Genomic DNA, 7,276 nt, shown 5'->3' with positions numbered 1-7,276 from the left:
GTCTGCGAGCAGGCCGTCTGACACAGTACACTTAGCAGGCTATGCTGTTGTAAATGACTGGGAAGTTTTAGAAAGCCGGGCCTTGCCAAATGGCACGTCAGCTCAGGCTGCAGAGTTGTATGCTCTGCTGAGGGCGTGTATTTTGGCTAAAGATAGAGTTGCAACCATTTTCACAGACTCCAGGTATGCATTTGGTGTGTGCCGTGATTTTGGTGTCTTGTGGAAAATGCGCGGTTTCTTAACATCGGCCGGTAAGCCTATTCAACATCATGCGTTAGTAGCTCAGCTATTAGACGCTATCATGCTCCCTACACAGCTAGCAGTGGTTAAGTGCGCTGCTCACACAAATTCTGATGATCCTATTTCGCGTGGAAATGCGTTAGCCGACACCGCGGCTAAACAAGCAGCAGTTTCCTCCTCTTCTATGGTGCTCCAATGCCCCTTGACACAACCCGCAGAACCCATTTCTTTGCCTTCCTTTAATGATGTCGCGGACATGCAAGCCCGCGCTGATGTTAGGGAGAAAGATTTATGGCTAAGACGAGGTTGTACACTTGACGCTGAGTCCAGCTTGTGGCTCCACCCAGACGGACGGATGGTCTGTCCACGTTCGTTCCTCCATGTTTTGGCACATGTTGCACATGGCAAATCACATGTAGGAAAAGGAGGGATGAATGGGATTATAAAGTCCCAATGGTTTGCTCCAGGCATCACACTAGCTACACAGACCCTTGTAGACAGATGTATGATATGCCAGCAGACAAGACGAAGAAGTGGTCAAATTCAGCATGAACACTTACCGCCCCCCTCGGGGCCCTTTGTAAATATGCAAATTGACTTTTCACATATGCCACCATGCCAAGGATTCAAATATCTTTTGGTAATAGTGTGCCAGTTCTCCAAATGGGTAGCCTACCCTACCAGAAAAGAAGACGCTAGAACAGTTGTAAAGTGTCTTCTCAAAGATGTTATTCCTAGATTTGGTGTGCCCACAGGAATTAACAGTGACAGAAGTCCAGCATTCATTTCGAAGATAACCCAGAGTCTAGCTACAGTGTTAGGGTTCAAATGGCAATTGCATGTTCCCTATCACCCACAGAGCTCAGGCCAGGTTGAGAGAATGAACTTGACTATAAAGGAGAAACTCACTAAAACAATGTTGACCACAGGACTAAAATGGGTAGACGCGCTGCCGCTAGTTCTGTGCTCCATCAGAAGCTCACCAAATGCAACGACAGGGCTTAGCCCACACGAGGTATTGATGGGAAGGGTAATGTTCGCAGGATCTAGCCCCCCAGTAACACCCCACACACTCACTCTTTTGTGGACAGAGGATTACATGACTAACTATGTCAAATATCTAACTGACATGTTGAGAAAGTTTCACAGGCAGGTGGCTGACAGGCTTCCCAGCCGGGAGAGGAGCCCACCCACCCATTTCAGATTGGTGATAATGTACTAATCAAATCTCTTGAAAAAGATGCTCTGTCTCCCAGGTGGAAAGGTCCTTTCCAGGTGTTAATAGTGACCAGAACATCGCTGAGGGTACAAGGGAGACCGGAGTGGATTCACGCTACAAGATGTCGTCTCTCCCCTCTACCGGATGCTGGCGTGTGAAGACAGTCATCATCATCGTCATGCTGGGTCTTCTGTACCTGGCCAAGGTCACCCTGCTAGATGGAGCTGTGGGAATCCCAACGACAGGTGGCGAGGGATCTCGCCCGTCTGAGGAAGAAAATAAGGTGCTCTTATCTACGAGCGCAGACGACTTGACCACTCAGGGCCCAGACCCTGAGGGCAAAACGACACCAACGGGCAAATCAGTGCCTAGCGACAAGGACAGGTTGTATCCAATCACCACACAGACACTCAGTATGGTGCGAGAGACACAACGAGAAAGAAAAGGAGGAAGAATCAGGAGGATTGTCTCCCTCCCTGATCACAAATCAAAGACTATTTCTTTTAACTGTCCAGCTTCAATATGTGATTCATCTAACTGTATTATTGTATTTTATGTGTCCTCAGTTTGGTCAACATGGGAGTTATATCCAATGGACCAGTACCGTGCGGACGGAGTGGCGTCGGGAGGGGTGAGAATGGCACTCGACACCATTGAAAACATGCCCCCAGAACTGTGGTGTAGCACTAGAGAGCAGTATAAGGCAATGATAAGGGATGAAGTAACATGTAGAGATAGGAAACCAGCTTACCGGGTTTCCGATCCAGGTGCTGCTGTGTGCGACCTGTCTGGACCAGAGGAAAAAACAAATGTTCCATCCACTCCACGTAAACACTCAGGAGGTGAGGTAGATTCTTCAAAAAAGGCCTTAATCACCCCTTTTAAACAAACTAAAACTAATTCTGCGGTAAACTTAATGTTAGACTACGCCCATGAACGTAATATTAGTAACTGTTGGCTATGCCAAAATATGCCAGAATCCATGCATTCTCCTATGTTTAGCCCAATCCCGTTTGCAAGAGTAGACTACAAATTAATCAGCTGGAACGACATTTACTCTAGGATTAGCGATGAGGCTGAGGACTGCTACACTCCTTCATACCCAACAGACTCTGATAAACCGTTACAGTACAAGGGCTTAGTCTCTCTCATTGTTGAGACAGTAAATACAAATTATCTGCCTGACGGTTTCAAACGATTGATGTTTTTAAAACTAATATATGTGAAGAAATACATTAACCTAGCTTTTGAATACAGATTCCAGTTAGCTCTGGTACAAACTAATTGTTCGGTTAATTCCACAAGTCCAACATGCACAAAACAACCACACCTGGCATCTTTGCTGGTTGAAGCTTTGGTAACAGTTGTGCCCTGGTTTGGCTCCAGAACAGTGAACTCCGTTGAGGTTAAAATACATGATTGCACGAAACCAATACCCTTAGGCAAGCCCCCTACACGTGACTGTTCAATATATGTTCCCCCAATTGCAGTACACGAATGGAAGAATGTGTCCATCTGTTTCCAGAATGAAGCAGGATCTCACACCTCTCCGGATGTGGGACACAGCGACTGTAATACCATAGTGAGGGTAACATTAGCCAGAATTCCCCTCCCACAGAGAGTTTACTTAGTTTGTGGCGACCGGGCTTATGGCTGCGTACCATATGACGTTTTTTATGGCACCTGTTATCTAGCCTACCTAATTCCTTTAATCCGTAAAGTAGAGGCAAATGAGATTGCAGCGATACTTCCCTCTCTACACAGGAACAGCAGGTCCATTACAAAAGGACAACAGGTAGCGAGCCTACTTTTGCCCTGGTACGGCATTTATGTTAGTCAGCAGGAGATCATGGCATTATCCAAAGTAGTGGAGCATCATCTAAATGTATCAAGTATCGCGATGTTAGCGGAACATAAAGAACTGCAGGAAGTTAGGACAGTAGCACTACAGAATCGCATGGCGCTGGACCTCCTCTTAGCTGCCCAGGGGGGCGCATGTAAAGTAATTGGTGCGGAGTGCTGTTCCTTTGTCTCTGACGCCACACCTGAAGTTACGGATATGGTCCAGGACACAGCTAAGGGGATAAAAGAATTGCATGAAACTCATGGGTTTACACTTGGGGATTTAAGCGGAACTCTTGGGTCCTGGGGAGCGGGGTTGGTTAAATTTGTTGTTACTGTTGCAGTGTTTATCTTGGTTGTGCTAATCCTAGTGACCTGTTTGATCACTGTAATTAAATTAGCCATACGCAGGGTTGCCAAAACTGCCCTCCAGGCCCCACAGAGGCTAGTGGGGTACTCTACTGTAGATGACACAATGTTGATGTACGACGCCGAGCTTCCAGACCCATGGGTCTCCGTGGTAGTTCCGGTACCTTGGGTACCTCCTTTCAGCGATTGATAAATTGATTAAAGTTGACACTCAGAATAAAGAATAAATGTTTTGACTTTTCCTTTCTCAGGTTGTTAAGAATAAATGTTTTGACTTTTCCTTTCTCAGGTTGTTTTCAATAAAATGTCTGACTTCTCCTTTTCAGATTTTTGAACAAATGTATTTGAATAAAATGTATGTAGTAAAGTGCCTTATTCTTGAATAAGTGTATTGAAGTAAACGTAAAGTAATGCTAAAAATGGAGGACACTGTAGCTTTACAGATTACAGATTGATCGATTCATCACTGTGAATGTATACCTTAACTGTGAATTTTTAACTGAATCCCTATTGATTCTGATTTTATACCTCAATTGGATTTCTTATAATCCTACATTCTAATTGTGTTTTAATAAGTAATTGCCTTGAAGTAAATCTTTAAAGATGTAAGCTGAATTTGAATTTGTGTTTGATGAATGAGATTAACTGAGGGATAAATGATAAAAGATCTTGTTTTTGAAACATATATTTTTGTATTGCATATGTGTTATTATTGTGCTTTTTGACAAAAGAAATCAAACACTGAAGAAAGATGATTTTTCTATTATGGTTGTCTGTATCAACCATTGTGATTGGCTGTTCCAATCTTATTCTGTTTTTGATGTAATTAATGTAATGAGGAATCCACCCAACTCTGAGGACGTTTTATTTGATTCAAGTAGTGACTGAAAATATTCTTAGACTAATGTTAATTGGTTATCAATGAATTGATAAAAGCGTGGATCTGTGAGGGAAATATTTTGTTTAAGTGTTTGTACCAAAGAGCATTTTGTGTTTCACATAGATCTGCCATAACTTAGAGCAGGGGGTTATAGGTTAAAGGGTTAAAGGTTCCGCTTTCCTGTTGGGGGACTGTGACTAACTGCCAGAGGACTTTAACAGACTGTCTTTGTCTCTGAATCCATGTGCTTGTGATTATCGATCAGAAGACGCGCGAAACAGACGCCCCTCCCGGATTCTCCGGTAGATCGTCTGTGTTTTCTGTGTAATGCTTCAGTGAGTTGGAGGGTTTTCTCAGAGCATGTTGTGTAAACGCTTTGAGCTCACTCACGGCCGTGGCTCTCAATAAACCCAGTGTTTGATATAAAGCGGACTCCAGCCTCCATTTCTTCCATCAACATTGCTGAGCAGAAAATCTCTCTCACACATGAGACTTTTATTTTTTTAGAGACTTGAGACTTGACTTGGACTCGTGACCAAAGACTTGAGACTTGATCAAGTCTCACCCCACAAAGACTTGAGACTTGACTCGTGACCAAAGACTTGACTTGGACTTGCAAAAAAAGACTTGTGAACATCTCTGGCTTGTGCAGATACAATTAAAACAACAAAGATACATTATGGCTCCAACACTTCCCTTCCTTTGGTTCTTCTTCCTCATGCATTGTTTTGTTGGAACTATTCTTGGTTATTTTAATCTCTCTCTTTGGACAATCTGATGGCCATGCTTTGTGATTCCCCCCACAGACTATACTTTGGTTCCTTCTCAGTTTTTACCGCTGCACAACTTATCCCTATATTTTCCACAAATCACCAAGGCATGTCTTCAGACCAAAGAACTGTGACCAAACTTACAACATTGTCTGCACTGTATTGGCTTGGGTTCAAACATCCTCAATGGGTAACTGATGTGATCCAGGAATACTTCGTCCAGCACCGAAGTCCATAGGGACATGGCTTGGGAAACGGAAGGTCACCGGTACGAGTCCCCGAAAGACCAAGTGCAACCGATGTGTCCCTGAGTAAGGCACCTTTGACGACACTTATACCCGGGCAGTACATATGGCAGCCCACTGCTCCTAACACTAGGATAGGTGAAATGCAGAATGTACATTTCCCTTCTGTGGGACGATTCATGGTATATTCTTCTACATGTACACACTTCAATTGCTGTATTATTTACTCGAGGAACTTACACTATACCTAATTGTTTATTATATAATTGTTTTCTGCTACTTAACACCACATTATCTCAGAGGAAAATATGGAACTTTTTGTGGCACAATTGTATTTTATAGCTTATTTTACAGATTCAGATTTTTATTAAAAAATAAAATCAACTCGTGAATTATTTCGTATTTCAACAAAAAATAAACTACCAAGCAGCATAGCCAATAATGTTATTAAACTTTATCAGCTTAAATATTAAGGTGACGAACAAATTGATAAATACATAATTATAACAAATATGATTTATTAATAAATAAGTACTTTTACATTTGGTATTTAGATTTTAACACTGCAAAAAGTATAATAATTTGTAATATTTGTATTCTTTCTATATCCCTGATAATCTTCAACACCCTTTCTGGTTCTTTGAAGGCTCTATCCAGACTATCTTCTGGTTATTTTCTGCATCAATCCCTATTATCTCTTACAACAAATAAAAACAACATCTTGGACATAACCGCAAGACTGTAACCTCTTCAAATTCTGTGGAAATTGTGGCCTCCTGGCTGGTCTACCTGCATTTGCCATCCGACCTCTGCAGCTCATCCAGAATGCAGCGGCTCGTCTGGTCTTCAACCTTCCTAAATTCTCCCACACCACGCCGCTCCTTCCACTGGCTTCCGGTAACTGCTAGAATCCACTTCAAGACACTGGTACTTGCGTACCATGCTGCGAATGGATCTGGCCCTTCCTACATCCAGGACATGGTTAAACCGCACACCCCAGCACGTGCACTCCGCTCTGCATCAGCCAAATGGATCTCTGCACCCTCGCTGCGAAGGGGACCCAAGTTCCCATCAGCAAAAACACGTGGGTTTGCTATCCTGGCTCCAAGATGGTGGAATGAGCTCCCATTGACATCAGGACAGCAGATAGCTTACACACCTTCCAGACTGAAAACTCATCTCTTTCGACTCCACTTCGAGTGATAGAACTATTAACAAAGCACTTATATACTAATAAAGGACTGGCTTACCTAAAGCCAGTTGAGTAGCACTTGAAATGTTTTTGCTCTATGAAACCTGTACTTATATGATTCTGTTTTCTTCAAGTTTGTATTTTGTTGGTCGAATGCACTTATTGTAAGTCGCTTTGGATAAAAGCGTCAGCTAAATGTAATGTAATGTGAGTCATTTACTTAACATGTATGCCATCTGCTGGAAAGAAGACATATCACTCTGTTGGCGTCGTTTGGACAACAAAAACAGAGTGAAGCTCTCATACCATTAACAATCTTTGAGTACAGACACCGTCCTGCAGAGAGCACACAGCCCAACAGCACGTTTTTGGTCTAGCATCATTTTACAAAACGTTTGCATTAAGACACTAAGACTAGCTGGTCCATTGTAAAGGTCAGTCCACCTTAAATGAGCAGTGGATGATCAGCAGGTGAAAGGCAGGACACGGGAACTTGGTCCTGAGGAGATGCAACGATTA

Source organism: Pseudochaenichthys georgianus, chromosome 10, assembly GCF_902827115.2.
Source record: "Pseudochaenichthys georgianus chromosome 10, fPseGeo1.2, whole genome shotgun sequence".
NCBI classification, from domain to species: domain Eukaryota; kingdom Metazoa; phylum Chordata; class Actinopteri; order Perciformes; family Channichthyidae; genus Pseudochaenichthys; species Pseudochaenichthys georgianus.
This window is presented reverse-complemented; position numbering follows the sequence as displayed.